This window comes from Pituophis catenifer, unplaced genomic scaffold, assembly GCF_029215685.1.
Source record: "Pituophis catenifer annectens isolate HBS135680 unplaced genomic scaffold, rPitCat1.0.hap2 SCAF_5, whole genome shotgun sequence".
NCBI classification, from domain to species: domain Eukaryota; kingdom Metazoa; phylum Chordata; class Lepidosauria; order Squamata; family Colubridae; genus Pituophis; species Pituophis catenifer.
This window is the reverse complement of record NW_027256885.1, coordinates 102917143-102934435: the sequence shown is the minus strand read 5'-3', so window position 1 is coordinate 102934435 and position 17293 is coordinate 102917143. Positions and strand designations below refer to the sequence as shown.

The following is a 17293-nucleotide window of genomic DNA, read 5'->3' as shown; positions in this document are numbered from 1 at the left end:
GCGGTGCCTGTGAGTATAAGGCAGCGTCCCGTTTCTTGGGAAGCTATTTGTGCTATTTATGAAAACATTCAGAGATATTTGGAAGCGGGGGTTTTGGTGCCTATTCAGTCCCCCTGGAATACTCCAATTATCCCAATTAAAAAGTCAGATGGTCTTACCGCCCGGCGCACGGTAACCTTACACCCGGCCGTGTCGAATCCATATACCCTGTTAAGTTTAATTCCACCCCGGGCTGAGTGGTTTTCTGTTATTGATTTAAAGGATGCATTCTTTACAATTCCCATTTACCCCGTAAGCCAGCCACGGTTTGCATTTTGAGTGGGAGAATCCTTATACAGGAATGGAAATGCAATATACTTGGACTCGGCTGCCTCAGGGATTTAAGACCTCCCCCACATTGTTTGGAACAGCGGTAGCTAGAGATGTACAGTATTATGTGCCTTGACAACCAGGAGACACAATACTGCAATATGTTTTTTTTTATTGAAAAGTTTTACAAAGAAGAAATACAAAAAAAATTTTTCCCCAAGTTCCCCCCCTTTCCCCATGTTCCCCCCCTTCCCCCCCCTTCATCCCCCCCTCCCCCCCAGACTTCCCAGAGCAAAATAAAAGGTATTTCATTTAATCAATCATAAACTAGATTAATCTACTTATCCTCAAAGTACTAACTCCCCCCTGAAACCTTAACTCCACTATAGATAACCTAATACTTCTAATACTAACATTCATTCATAAGCTATTTGATATTTTCTTGTCTGATACTTATTTTGAATATAATCAATCCACCTGTCGAGCGTCAAGAAGCACTCGACATCATGTCCATGCACCGGCAGAACATGGATACCCGGCTGGAAGGGGGGGGGGGGTTGAGCCACATGGGTGATGGTGGTGGAATAGGCTTCCGAGTAGGCGTTTATGTGCACGGGTGCCTTATGGGGTCGCGTGGGGTTAGCTTACTACTCTGAGAAAACTCTAGAAAAGTGACGGCATCCCAGTACGTCCGAAGGAAATGAGGAAGTACAAGACCTTCCAGCTGAATGTAATCTGGAAGGAACTATATAAGGACTCACTTGCAAGGGCGTGACAGCTGCGTCTTTGTTTTGCTAGCTTTGCATTCCGGTTTCTGTAAGCGCTGATTGCCACGATTAAATGAAGATACACCAGCTTGGCTTTAAGCGTGTTCTTTGAGCGTGGACACGGTCCTAGGGGAGCCGAGAGGAAGACGCAGCTCTCCCTTTTCACAAGCCGTTTTGGAGCCGCCCCCCCCCGTGAAGGAAGGAACGGGATGGCAGAGGGCGTAGCGGCCGACGTGCTGCCGGAGGATACAGCGGAGACCGTGGGCGAAGCGGAGGAGGAGGTTGACGCCGGGATGGATGGGGCGGCCAGCCCGCCGGTGGTGCGGCCGAAACAGCATGAGCCCGGGGTCGACGGCGCCCCTAGTGAACGAAAGGAACGCGAACGCAACGCCCGGGAGACGCCCGGCCCAGAGACAGGTCTTCAAACCCCGCCCTATGCCGGTTCCCAGTTCCAGGATTGGAGGGAACGGCGATGGCTGGAAGACGAGGAAGGGGACTGGAGCCACTCCACTGGCCTGGGGCCTTCCACCCTAGAGATCCTACGCGACCGTTTTGGCGAGGCGAGCTTTCGCGACGCGCCCTCCTGGCAGCCATGGGCGCCCAGCATGGAGGGAGCCACCTCCTGGTCGGGAGGCGGTACGGCGGGTGGGAGTTCTGACAGCAAATTCCGCCTTGCCAGCCCGAAGCTGAAGTTGGAGGGGCGTGAACAACGCTGGGTGAGTGGAGAGCGGAGACAGGCTGTACATTCATACGGTGGGGGCGAGGGCAGCCACGCAACTCCCGGTGCCGCTACACAGCCCGGGAGAGAGAGGAGAGTAGATCCCGTGAGAGACGCCCCTCGACAGCTACCCGGCACAGGAGATAGGCCACCACAACAGCGTTACAGAGACCTGCTACCGGCATGGGGCCACGGTCCCTGGGCACCCCCCCTCCAGCAACATCCCTGGGGATTACCGCCTGTGCAGGCTGCATTTGATGGAACTGCAGGAAAGGTGGCACTGTTCCTGAGTCAGGTAATAAGCCATATGGACCTTTATGGCAGATTATATCCTTCGCAGTGGTCCATGGTCGTGGCGGTCACAGCAGTGCTCACGGGGGAGGCAGCTGAATGGGTCGCCGATTTACATAGTGAACACGCCCGCGAGTTAACAGATCTGGGCCTGTTCCTTGAAGCATTACGCAATAGGTTCGAGGATGAAACTCGGACCCAGGTCATCGAAGGTGAATTGGTCAACCTACGACAGCGTGGTCGCCCTGCCAAGGATTATGTCAAGGAGTTCCGTAATCTGGCAGGAAAACTCCATTCGTGGCCAGAGCGATTACTTATCCACCAATTCCAGGCAGGGCTAGATAGAGAAATAAAACAGGCCTGTGTATACCGGGGTTTAGGCCCACGATTGTCCGAATGGTACAAGGCAGCGGTGAGCCTAGACGTTGGTTTACGAGAATTCAGGCCTCAGAACACACCACCGTTCCAGTCCCGTCGTGGTCCAGGTGGCAGATCCAGTGACTGCGGGGCGTTTAGAGGAACCCCGGCATTCGGGCCGACCGCTACCGAGGCGAACAGATGCCCGTTCCGGTGCTTTCGATGCAACCAAGAGGGTCATAGAGCTGCGGACTGCCCCGTCGCAGCCCCGCGACTGTCAACTTCCCGGCCATCCGTTCCGACTACCACGCCACGTGACCGACCCCTACGAACACCAGAACGCTCTAGGGCGGCCATGCAGACGCCCTCGTTAGAACCGACAACCCGGTCCAGTAATACCATGCCAGGGATGGCTCGTGTCCCCGACGCATCCGAAGAAAGCGACAACGGAGATGAGTTGCAGGATCCTATGGTAAGTGACCCTGTACACCCCTTCCTGATACCAGTGACCCTTAGACATCCTGTCACTAAGAAGGAGTGTGAACAAAAAGCCTTAATTGATACAGGCTGTACTCGATGCCTTATGCGGCAGTCGGTAGCTGAGGGCTTGGGCCTTCGGATCCTGACTCTTCGTACCCCCATTAAATTCGAGCAGATGGATGGGTCCATCCTGGGAGGCACACCTACTGCCAGTGTTACAGAACCCGTATTCCTGCAAATAGGAGCCCATCAGGAAATGATCCGGTTCATTGTAGTAACCCAGATGATCGAACCCATCATTCTTGGGCTCGCGTGGTTGGACAGGTGGGAACCACACATATGGTGGGAGGGGGGTTATCGTAGGCTCAGACTGCCATGTACAAAAGAGAGGGTGGCTCTCCAGCAAGAAACAACAAGACAAGGTACATACCCCCAAGCATATAATGACCTCGCCCGAGTATTTAGCGAGGAAGAATGTGACATCCTGCCCCCCCATCGGGATACGGATTGTGGTATCGAAATACTTCCCGGAGCCCGGTTGCCAAAACCCCGTATGTACTCGATGACACCACAGGAACTGAAGGAATTGCGAACGTATATAGATAAAAACCTGGCCCGGGGATTTATTCGTCCCAGTCGTTCGCATTTAGCGGCACCCGTCCTCTTTCGAGGTAAGAAGGATGGCGGCTTACGTTTATGTGTTGACTACCGGGGATTGAATGCTGTCTGCGTAGAACCGTTGTACCCCCTGCCGCTGATAACTGATTTGTTGGCTACCCTGGCGTCAGGGAAAATCTTCACGAAATTGGACCTCCGCGAAGCCTATTATCGGGTACAGATACGTCAGGGAGACGAGTGGAAAACCACATTTAACACTCCCCTCGGCAGCTACCAGTTCCTGGTGATGCCTTTCGGTCTACAAGGGGCACCAGCGGTGTTTATGCAGCTTATAAACGGTATTTTACATGAACACCTATATCGGGGCGTCTTAGTCTATCTGGACGACATTTTGATCTACTCTGATACAATGGAAGAACACGTCCAGCTGGTTAGACAGGTCCTGACCAAGTTGCTGGACGCACATCTTTTTGTAAAACTCTCAAAATGTGAGTTCCACCGGGAGGAGATCGATTATCTAGGTTTTCGAATTAGTCGTACTGGTATCCAGATGGACCCGAAGAAAGTAGCTGCAGTCTTAGAGTGGAAAGCTCCGCAAACCCGTAAACAACTGCAAAGTTTTTTAGGTTTTGCAAACTTTTATCGACATTTCATTCCGTCCTTTGCAACAACAGCATTACCATTAACGGAGCTATTGCGAACAAAAGGTGTAGTGGCCCCTGGGAAAAAGCCTAGGCCGGGATACAAACTACAATGGTCATCTGAATGCCAACAAGCCTTTGAAAATCTTAAACGGGCTTTTGCCACTGAACCCGTATTAATACACCCTAACACGTCACAACCGTTCGTAATACAAGCGGATGCTAGTGACGTGGCAGTAGGAGCTATTCTAATGCAGAAAGATGCGAACGGTATGTTAAGGCCTTGTGCATACACCTCCCGAAAATTTACAACCGCAGAAAGGAACTGGGCAGTGTGGGAGAAAGAGGCCTATGCCGTAAAATGGGCGTTACAGACATGGCGGCACCTACTGGAGGGTAATCCCATACCGTTCGAGGTCTGGACGGATCACAAGAATCTACAGGCCCTCCAAACACCTCGGAAACTGTCCCCAAAACAGGTGAGATGGGCACAATATTTTCAGCGGTTCCGTTTTGCCCTCGTGTATAAGCCAGCTAGAGGAATGTTTTTAGCGGATGCGTTGTCACGGATGCCGCAATATCACAGTAAACGAGATGAGGGTTTACAAGCAGTAATCTCACCCCTAAAAGCGTATGTATTGACAGCCCCGCAGACCGAGGATTGGCTCACGCTTTTACGGAAAGCCATTCGGACGGACGCATGGGCACAAAACAATGCAGCATCCCTAACCCACCATGATGGCCTAGCGTGGTGGGGAGATAAACTCTATATTCCAGCAACATTGAGACAACGAGTGTTACTCCAGTGCCATGATAGGAAAACCGCCGGACACTTCGGGTTCCTTAAAACCCTACATCTGACGCGCAGACAATTCTGGTGGCCTAAAATGAGGAAAGACATTGACCAATACGTCCGGGGATGCCACACATGCGCGGTATCCAAGCCACAACCAGGGAAGCCACTGGGCTTATTACAAACCGTAACCGAACCAAACAGACCATGGGAGGAAATAGCCATGGATTTCATTGTAGACCTTCCCAGTAGCAGAGGTTATACCGTTATTTGGACAGTAGTCGATCTTTTCTCAAAGCAAGCCCACTTTATTCCATGTAAAGGCTTACCCTCTGCCCGACGCCTGGTACGTTTATTCCTACAACATATTTACCGTTTGCATGGAGTGCCTAAGAGGATAATATCAGACAGAGGGGTACAATTCACCGCCCGATTCTGGAGAGGGTTTCTCCGTGATATAGGGTCAACCCAGGGCCTTAGTTCAGCCTATCACCCTAGTACGAACGGTGTTGCTGAACGCACGAATGCCATGATAGAACGATACTTACGCTCCTACGTTACCTACCAACAAAACGATTGGGTTGATTACCTTCTATTTGCTGAAACGGCATACAATAACGCAGTACATCGGAGTACCGGATTTACTCCGTTCCGGGTAGTCATGGGGATGGACTTCCCTGCTATCCCGGAGTTAGACCTTTCCCTCCAAAAACCTATGACTCCCAACGACTGGGCTACTAACGTGAATGCTGTGTGGCCTCACGTAAAAACCGCTTTGACACGGGCAGCCGATGAATACAAGCTCCAGGCAGACAAAAGGAGGGCTACATGTCCATCTTTTCAGATCGGAGACCTGGTTTATTTGTCAACAAAATACTTAAAGCTACGATTACCAAGTAAAAAACTAGGACCCAAATATATAGGCCCATTTCCTATCATTAGAGTAATTAACCCCGTAACATTCATGCTAAAACTACCCCCCTTATTGGGAAAGACCCATCCAGTTTTCCACTCTAGCTTGTTAAAACCGGCCACTACACCCACTACAACACCAAAACCACCTCCTGGCCCGGTAACCGGTGCCCACTATGAAATACAAGACATCATCGATTCCAAACTACGTAGAGGCCAGTTATACTATTTAGTCCGCTGGACAGGGTATCCTGATAGTGAAGCATCCTGGGTACCTGTAAAAGACATAAATGCCCCCAGATTACTGAGAAAGTTCCACAAAGCAAACCCCCAGAAACCACATCCCTTACCTGACCATTAATATCATCTCTTTTTGTCTCCTCCTCTTAGACGGACGCCTGGTAGGGGGAGCCGCCTGTCGAGCGTCAAGAAGCACTCGACATCATGTCCATGCACTGGCAGAACATGGATACCCGGCTGGAAGGGGGGGGGTTGAGCCACATGGGTGATGGTGGTGGAATAGGCTTCCGAGTAGGCGTTTATGTGCATGGGTGCCTTATGGGGTCGCGTGGGGTTAGCTTACTACTCTGAGAACACTCTAGAAAAGTGACGGCATCCCAGTACGTCCGAAGGAAATGAGGAAGTACAAGACCTTCCAGCTGAATGTAATCTGGAAGGAACTATATAAGGACTCGCTTGCAAGGGCGTGACAGCTGCGTCTTTGTTTTGCTAGCTCTGCAGTCCGGTTTCTGTAAGCGCTGATTGCCACGATTAAATGAAGATACACCAGCTTGGCTTTAAGCGTGTTCTTTGAGCGTGGACACGGTCCTAGGGGAGCCGAGACCACCTTCTCCATTCCAATACGTATCTTTCTTGCGTGTGGTCCTTCAAGTACGCTGAGATTTTCGCCATTTCTGCTAGGTTTGTTACTTTCAACATCCACTCTTCAATAGTAGGCAAAGAGTCCTTCTTCCAATATTGAGCTACCAGCAGCCTAGCTGCTGATATTAAGTTCAAAATCAGTTTAGTCTCTGAAACTGTACAGTCCATAGTTATACTCAATAGAAACAATTGAGGAGTAAATTTCAACCTTCTTTTCAAAATGTTCTGCATCCCCCACCAAATTTTTATCCAAAATGCCTTAATCTTCTTACAGGTCCACCATATATGATAATAAGTTGCATCATTACATTCACATCTCTAACATTTAGCTTGCAAATTCGAGTACATACATAATAATTTTTTAGGATCTAAGTGCCATCTGTAAAACATTTTATAAAAATTCTCTCTCAAATTTTGTGCTTGCATAAATTTAACATTTCTGACCCAAATCTTTTCCCATGTTTCCATCATCACTGGTTCCTGAAAGTTTTGTGCCCATTTTATCATACAGTCCTTAACCAATTCCGTTTCTGAGTCTATTTCCAATAATGCATTATACAACCTTTTAATATGCATCTGACTTTGATCTCTAATCTGTTTCACCAGATTTTCCTCATTTTGCATAACCCCAATTTTTTGATCCTCCCTCCATCTAGCTTGAAGCTGACCATACTGAAACCAAGTATAAATTATCCCTTCTTCTTTTAATTCATCTAAAGGTTTCAGTTGCAACTTACCCCTTTCCAAAAGAAGAAGCTCTTTATAAGTCACCTCTATTTTTTGCTCTATACTTATATTTTCTATTGCATGTCTGGGATTTTCCCATATAGGTATCTTATAGTTCAGCTTATATTGGTACTTTTTCCAAACCCTCTGTCAGGGCATTGATTAATCCCATGTTTGGCTCTGGGACTAATCACCCTGGTTTAATTAGAGGATGGATCGAGGCTTCCTCCTTGTTGCAATATTCTGAAAAGAAACGCGAAGAAAAGTTTCTAATAAAACTCATTTATTTGTTATAAAGAAAATAAAACACCTCACTAACTAAGAAAGTTAATTGCTACATTTTGAAAGTAATTCGGGCCGGCTGCTTTCCAGCAGTCGACACCCCCGTGGCATGAGAACAAAGGAAAGAGTGTGTGAAGGAATGTGAAAGAATGCAGACATGCGTAGTAAAATACTGATAAGGAACTTGGCAAACTACAGTAAGTCTATTAGTCCAAAAATATGAAGCTCAGCTGGTAAATAAAAGAACGCAGTGACACCCTCAACAATGCATTTCTGAGTATATGACCCTTAAACACTTTATCCACTTTTTTTCATATAACAAATAAGCATGCCATCCATATAACAAATCATAACCTTCTATATTTAACATTCTTTCTTCAGTTAAGTTAAACCAATCACTAATTTGTGATAAAGCTGCTGCTTCATAATACAATCTTAAGTTAGGCATTTTAAGACCTCCTCTCTCACGTACATCCTGTATAATTTTCAGTTTCACTCTTGGTTTCTTCCCAGCCCAGATAAAAGTATTAACCCCTTTCTGCCATTCCATCAAATTTCCATGTTTTTTAAGCACTGGTATCATTTGGAACAAAAATAAAAACCTAGGTAGTACATTCATTTTTATTGCTGCTATCCTTCCCAGTAGTGATAGTTGTAACTTTTTCCATTTTTCCATTTCTTTCTGTACTTTTTGCCAAAGAATTTCATAATTATTTTTAAACAATTTCATATTTGAGGCTGCAATATATACTCCTAAATACTTAACCTTTTTAACTACTTCAAACCCCGTTATTCTTCCTAAATCTTCTCTTTGAGTTATGGTCATATTTTTAGTTATCATCTTTGTCTTGTGTAGATTTACTTTAAATCCAGATACTTTGCCATATTGAGCTACTATGTCCAGCATATAGGGAGCCGCTTCTATAGGTTGAGATAAAGTAAGAACCAGGTCATCTGCAAACGCTCTTAGTCTATAATCCTGCTGTCTAATTACAATTCCTTTTATTTTGTCAGAATCACATAACTTATTCAACAAAACTTCTAAAGTTAAAATAAACAACAATGGAGACAAGGGACAACCCTGCCTAGTACCTTTCTCAATTTTAAACACATCTGTTAAACCTCCATTAATTATTATTTGTGCTGTTTGTTCCTGATATATTGCTCTAATTGAATGTATGAAATACTCCCCAAAGTGCATTTTTTCTATTATTTTTGTCAGATGTAAATGCCTTATTCTCCAATGTGTAAATAGTATATGAACGGGGTATCAGGGGTTAATTTATTCTTCACTCCTTAATGTATTCATAATTCACCACTCCCACATCTAGCTCCTCCCATTGTATATATAAGGAGCTGTCTGCATCTTTTTCCTTGCTTCTATCTGAGAATATTCAGTGAATATAGAATGCCTGTTGTAAATAAAAGAAAATATATTCAAACCTCTAACTCTCACTAATCTTATTGAGTCTGATCCTGAAAATATTGCATCAAGCTGGTAGCAGAGGATGGTTAATTGACTCAATAAAAACTTAAAAATGTCTAAGAAAGATAGGCCCAACACCAGGGCATACAGCAAAGAAATGGAAACAGAACAAGAAATATTCAACGAATCCACAAACGCAATTTCGAGAGAATCCGAAGAATACACCACTGAAGACGAAGAAATTATAGATGAAAATGATGACCAGGAGGAAATCGAAATAGAGAATAACGAACTCAGGTCAGAAATATTAAAACTATTAAAGAGCCAGAAGAATGATGAAAGTCTCATCGCGAACCTCCAAGATATGCTGAAGAACAGCGGAGCAGCGAGAGAGAAAAACATCACTAATGAAAAGTCTAAAGACCCAAAAACAGTGAGTGATATGACTGCAGAAAAAAATATTGTGAAGAAGAAAAACGGTGATCCAGCGCAAAATTTTGAATGGCAGCCATCTTGGTTTCAACCGGCCTCCAAGGTGAGCGAAGCAGAGCCAATCAAAAAGCTCAATTCGAAATTTCTGGCGCGAAAAACGTTATCAGACAACGAAAATGAAAAAGAAGATTCAAACTCCTCAGAAGAATCAGAATCAGAAAGTGAAGGTGATTCAACAAACTACCAAATAAAATCAGCAATGAAAACGCTTTTTGCTGCATTTGGGCCAAAACTAAAAATTACTAAAAAGCTAACGAAGAAACGAGCGAGCAAGCCAATGCCTCAAGACCTGCCCGCTCCCATCCTGACTACGAGAGCGCCGACGCCCGAACCCAGAGAGCCCTGCCGATACCGCCCCACGCCACAGACCGAAGCAAGCACCAACGCCCTCAGAAGAAAAGGAAGAACAGCCGCCGTCGTCAGGACTCCCAAAGTCGAACCAGAGACCGATTCATCTGAGGAGGAGCGGAACGAGCGAACCGCGGTGAGGAGAACCTTTCACGACGACTTCAAGGAAGAAATGGACAACGCGCATGCGCAAGACTACGCAGACGGCCCGGGAAGACATGAACTGGCGAGGAGACCGTGCAGGCTCGTTGCGAGCATCCCCATACCGTTTTGTAACTTTCTGCATTTACGAGACCACGGACTGCCTCAGGTTGTAAGTAATGGACCTAATAATGTCGGAAATTTACCCAGTGACTTCCCAAAGCTAAGGGTAGATGGCATTAATTTGCAAGAATGGTATCAACAGCTCCAGGTTGTCTTTATGAAGGAAAACTTACTATTTTTTATCACTAGTCCCCCAAAAAGACCTTGGACTCTAAAAATAGATTGTTTACACCATAGAGCATTTTTCTTATTAATATCTAGTGTGTCTCCTGCAATGTATCACAGCATTAAGCCAAATCTGACTGTTTCAGAAATTATTCAATGCATGTTTAATTTATTTCACAGTAACAGTGTAGCTACCACCACAAGGATGTCTAAGGATTTCTTTTCATCTAGGATAAAACCAGGGGTTTCCATAAGTGAGCACTTAATATCTTTAAACAAAATAAGAGCTGAGCTGCATTTGAGGGGGGAGGTGATTTCAGACCAAACAATGAAAAGTGTTATTATCAACTCACTTGATCCATCATGGGACAATTATATAACACATTTAGACACAATCAATCTAGGATACTTATCCATAGAAAGTCTATCCAATAAATTAATAGCAGAAGACAATTCAAGAAGGAATCGTTCTAACAATCACATAGAACACAAACCATATAGGAAAGTAGCTTTCCAAGAAAAATATAATGAAACATTTAAATGTCATAACTGTGGATCCAGGGAACACAATAGGAGAGATTGCCCCAAGATTTCAAAAGAAAGACATAGGTCAGAATATAGAAACAAATACAATTATAGACAGTCTTCCATAGATAGACATAGATATAGAAGCCCACCAAATTACAAAGAGAATAGAGGGGGCAGAGATAATTCAAAGGATAGAAAATCTGGTTCACTAAATGGATTAAATAAACAAGACAACACTAACATACAGCAAAATGAGAACAATAATTGGCTTATTGATTCTGGAGCAACTAATCACACCACTAATAACAAAAATATATTGTCTTCATTTATAGAAGATAAATTTGTAATAAAGGTAGCTAACCAAGAAAAGGTTCAAGTATTAGGTAGAGGGAATGTAACCCTGCCTGGTCTAGGAAAAATAGAGGGGGTATTGTTAATACCTGAAATACCTCATAACATACTAAGTGCCATAAAACTAAGTAGAGATTCTGACATTAACATTGTTTTTTCTAAAGGAAAAGCGACTTTGGAGAAGAGTAAAATAAATATAGGCACTGTGATGATTAAAGGAGGCCTACCTTATCTGATAACAAAGGAAAAATGGTTGCATAACATTGATTCAAATATGGAAGATTGTATTGAAGTAGATAATGAAAATATTAGCAACAGTGACAATGATGAATGTAAAATATCTCATGATCACGTAGATACACACAATGTAAAAAAACCAAAAATAGGTAAGCCAATTCATGATGAGTGTGCTCACATCTTACATAGGAAGTTAGGACATGCCAGTTTTCCTGTAGTACAAAAAATGACTGAACACGCAGAAGGTGTTAAAATAAAAAATTGTGAAAACTATTTAGAATGCTCAGTATGTAAATCTACAAAACTAAAAACTAGTCCCAGACCAAGAAAATCTACTAGATCAACCAACAAAATTTTTGATTTAGTACACATGGACTTAGTTGGTCCATTAACTCCATCAATCACTTATAGAAAACGTTACTTCTTGACAATAGTAGACGATTATAGCCGCTATGGATTTGTTTATACATTAAAACACAAAGATGAAACCTTTCAAAAATTTAAAGAATTTTACAAACGCATAGAAACACAACACAATATCAAAATAAAACAAATTATGACAGATAGGGGATGTGAATTCATGTCTAATGAATTCTCCCAATGGTCAAAAGACAAAGGAATGTTACATTACACATCTAGCCCATTTTCTGCGTTCCAGAATGGGATTGCGGAGAGGAAGAACTCAACATTACAAACCATGATTAGATGCACATTGGAAGATGCTGGCTTAAGCAAACAATTCTGGTCAGAAGCCTTACATTATTCAAATTACACACAGAATAGAACCTGGTCCAGCATTGTAAATAAGACACCATATGAAGTGATGTATAATAGGAAACCAAAATTAGCACACATGCACATATTTGGAGTCACTGCAGACGTACACATACCTAAGCAATTAAGAAGAAAGGGAGAAAACGTATCCAGAAGACTCAGATTTATGGGTTACGAGACAGGCACTAAAGGATACAGATTCATTGATAATAATAACAAATTTATAGTCTCCAGAACAGCTGTGTTCCATGAACAGGCCAACTGGTCTAAAATACATCTTAATGAAATATTTCCAAATAACAACAAAGATACAAAATCTCATGAGAAAGAGACTATAGAAAAGCAAGATATCAACAAATATAAAAACAAAACCAAAACATGGACAAATAGCCAACACAAAATAAAAACAGATACACTAACAAAAAAGGAAGCAAGATATTTGCATGATAACGATAGTAAACCTAAAAGAACTATTAGAAACACCAGAAATCAAATACCAAATAAATACAAGGATTATATAATGCATATGGATGGTGAGCCAACAACACCTAATACATATGAGGAAGTGTTAAAACTCCCTAGTAAAGAAAAAGAAAAATGGGAATTAGCGATGAAAAAAGAGATGGAAAGTTTACAAGGACTAAATGTGTTTACACCTGCAGTTGCACCTAAAGATAAAACAATTATTGGTACCAGGTGGATATATAAAATTAAGAACTTAGAGGGAGGCAATACCCTATACAAAGCTAGACTAGTTGCACAAGGTTATGCACAGAAATATCCGGAGGACTATACTGACACGTATTCCCCCACAGTAAGAACAGAGAGTGTCAAAACAGCTCTAGTGGTAGCATCAGCACTCAATCTTGATGTATTCCAATATGACATACAGACTGCGTATCTACACGCAAAACTAGATAAGGAAATATATGTAAGAGCACCTCACAGTCAATACACAAACAAAAATGAGATTTGGTTGTTAAACAAGAGTTTATACGGGTTAAAACAATCTGGTAAACAATGGTATGATTGTTTAGTAAAAGTACTTAAAACCATGGACTTCAATGCTACCACTGCTGATAACTGTTTCTTTGTAAAAAAGGGTGATGATTACATAGAATTTGTATTGATTTATGTGGATGACATTTTATACATAGGAAAACATAAAGAGAGAAGAGAAACTTTTGTAACTAAGCTAAATGAACATTTCTCGTTAAAATCTCTAGGCAAAGTAAACAAATATCTTGGTGTTCAAATTAATAAGACTAAAAGAGGATTCAAACTTACTCAGAGAGATAAGATCATAGAACTTTTAAATAAATGCAATCTAAATAATGCCAAACCTTGTGATACTCCTATGCAAACTGACTTTCTAAGAAATACTGATGAATCTTCTCCCGAATTCAAAGATAACACATTTTATAGATCAATCATAGGTTCACTTCTTTATATATCTAATTGGACAAGACCAGATATCGCTTTACCACTCAATTTATTATCCAGACATGTCAGCAAGCCAACAATGTATCACTGGGAAGCTGTTAAAAGAATTTTAAGATATCTGAAAAGTACACTAGACTTTTGTTTAATGTTAGAACCTAACGATAATAAAGAACCAAAGCTTACATGTTACGCAGATGCGGACTGGGCTGGAGACATCTCATGTAGAAAAAGCACATCTGGCTATATATTCCTCTTAAATGACTGTCCAGTTTACTGGTACACTGGTAAACAAGAACTAGTGGCCACTTCAACGACAGAAGCAGAATATGTTTGTTTATCCAAAGCTGCAAATAACCTTGTATGGTTTAATGATTTAATTTCAGATGTTTGGAAAAAACCTGCTTTGCCTTTTGTTATGCATGAAGACAACAAAGCAGCCATTGAAATATCTAGATCTGACGCCATTGGACAAAGGTCCAGACACATAGATATAAAATTTAAACATGTGAGACAATTATCTCAGGATGGATTTATTAAAGCAGTGCATTGTGATACTTCAGAACAATTAGCTGACATATTGACAAAGCCTTTACCTTCTAAGCAGCACAAATATTTAACTTCTAAATTGTATGTTTTGTATTGTCCTGAATCTGAATGTAATTGGTGTTGCATAACGAATCGGCATTTAGAGGGGGATTTGTCAGATGTAAATGCCTTATTCTCCAATGTGTAAATAGTATATGAACGGGGTATCAGGGGTTAATTTATTCTTCACTCCTTAATGTATTCATAATTCACCACTCCCACATCTAGCTCCTCCCATTGTATATATAAGGAGCTGTCTGCATCTTTTTCCTTGCTTCTATCTGAGAATATTCAGTGAATATAGAATGCCTGTTGTAAATAAAAGAAAATATATTCAAACCTCTAACTCTCACTAATCTTATTGAGTCTGATCCTGAAAATATTGCAACAATTTTAAACAAGAATTGCCAGTTCAATCGATCAAATGCTTTCTCTGCATCCAAGAATATGAACGCTGCAGGGACCTGGTTATTTTTTTCCAAATATTCCAATAAGTTTATAATTTACCTAACATTATATTTCATCTGTCTCCCTTTTATAAAACCTGATTGGTCATTGTGAATAACTTGTTGCATAACTGGCATTAATCTATTCGCTCATATCTTAGCAAAAACTTTATAATCAGTGTTCAAAAGTGAAATTGGCCTAAAATTTTCAGGTTTGATACAGTTTTGATCTTCCTTTGGAATCAATGAAACAAAAGCTGTTCTCCAACAGAGTGGAACTCCTCCCCCTAATTGAATTTTACAAAGTAAAGTTCTAAGCGGCTCTACCATTTCAAGCTGTAAGTTCTTATAATAAACAGCTGTTAGTCCATCCGTTCCTGGAGCTTTCCCTGTTTTTAACTGCTTAATTGCCGCAACAATCTCCTCAGAAGTTATTGGTTGATTCAATCCTTCCTTCTGTTCCAACGTTAATTCCAAAATATTCCCTTCCTTTAGATATCTATCTATATCTATACCTTGTATTGAGTCCCTAGCATATAACTTTGTATAAAATTCCAAAAAAGCCTTTTTAATCATATTCTGTTGGTAAACTTCCTTACCTCTATATTCTATCTTACTAATGACTCGTGATTTCTGTTTTTTCCTCAACATGTAGGCCAACCACCTACCTGGTTTATTGGAATTACAAAATGTATTATGTTTAGCATATTGTAAACTAGTTGCCACCTGATCAGCCATTAACATATTAAATTGCCCTCTTAGTATATTTATTGTTTCTTTTACTTTCTTATCTCCTGGATTAGATATAAGTAATTGTTCTTTCTTTTTTATTTCTTCCTCTATCTCTTTATGCTTCTTTTGTTGTTTTAATCTATATTTATTGTTCATATGTATTAAGATACCCCTCATATAAGCCTTGCTAGCATCCCAGACCATTTCCATAGGAGTACCCTTGTTCATATTAATAACAAAGAATTCTTTCATTTGTTTTTTAAGCTCCTTTACATTTTCTTCATATCTAAATAAGTTTTCATTTAACCTCCAAGACCTCCTTTCCCCCCCTCTCCTGTTCAAATTTAACCCAAACCGGACTATGATCAGTTAAAGTTCTTGGACATATCTTTGTCTTCTTCACCCTGGAAATAAAATCATTTGTGATTAGTATAAAATCAATCCTGGAGAAGGATTGATGTCTATCAGAAAAAAAAGTAAAATCTTTTTCCTCCAGGTTACGTTCTCTCCAGATATCTCTCAATTCTATATCTTCCATCATATCAAAAAAAGATTTAGGTAGTTTTGGATGTGCTGAAGTCTTTGATAAGCTCTTTTTGTCTTTCTGTGTGTCAATTACTCCATTCCAGTCTCCCATTAAAATAAAAGATTTATAGTCCCATTGTATTATTTTAGTATGTAAAAATTTATAAAACTTGTCTTGTTGCTGATTAGGGGCATATATTCCAATTAAAAGTATTTTTCCAGTCTGTGTTAATAATTCAATTGCAATATATCTTCCTTGATCAACTGCCTCAATTAAATTAGCTGATAGTCCTTTTCTTACATATATAACTAGTCCATTTTTCTTCTCTGGCGCTGATGCCACAAAATTTGTACCTAATCTTGAATTTATCAAATATTTTTGGTCTGATAATCTAATATGTGTAAAAATATGGAACGCTTCACGAATTTGCGTGTCATCCTTGCGCAGGGGCCATGCTAATCTTCTCTGTATCGTTCCAATTTTAGTATATGTGCTGCCAAAGCGAGCACGATACTGCAGTATGTTGATGATGTTTTGATCACAGGACTAACAGAGGATTTATGTTGGGATAATACTAAGATGAATGCACGATAATGCTAGATTTGTTATTAGAGTGTGGTTATTGGGTATCAAGGAAGAAAGCTCAATTGGTGAAAAGGGAAGTTAGATATTTGGGATACGATATAAGGGTTGTCGAGCTTTAGGACCAGAGTGCGGAAAAGGGCGGTCCTAATGCTGGCAGAACCCTGAACAAAAAGACAACTGAGAAGCTTTTTAGGATTAGCTAGCTTTTGCCATAGTTGGATCCCTAACTTTGCTTTGATGGCAGCACCTTTGTATGTAGCCACCAAAGGAGCCAATGTGGAACCCCTTGAGTGGGGGGGGGGGCGGGGAGGAACAGAGAAAGGCTTTTAAAGACATAAAACTTGCATTGACTCAGGCTCCAGCTCTGGCTTTACCGAATTTGCGGAAGCCTTTTAATCTGTACGTAGACACTAGTAGAAACATTGCTTTGGGGGTACTCACTCAGCCTTTGGGAAGTTGGCAACAACCTGTAGCCTATTTGTCAAAACAATTGGATGGAGTGGCCAAAGGCTGGTCCCACTGTTTGAAGGTGTTGGCTGCAATTGCAGAATTAATTCAGGATTGTAATAACCTTACTTTTTCTTGTCCTATAATCGTGCACTCCCCTCATGCGGT

General features: G+C 41.6%; 1 protein-coding gene and 1 non-coding gene across 2 annotated transcripts in view; both read right to left on the bottom strand.

Annotated features, from left to right (window-relative positions):
- Positions 1 to 17293, bottom strand: part of LOC139317753 (uncharacterized) — a 41589-nt gene that overhangs the window by 18746 nt on the left and 5550 nt on the right. The window lies entirely within an intron of this gene.
- LOC139317767 (U6 spliceosomal RNA) lies at positions 16496 to 16602 on the bottom strand. Its single transcript, XR_011600470.1, has one exon. It is a non-coding gene; the product is annotated as a U6 spliceosomal RNA (small nuclear RNA).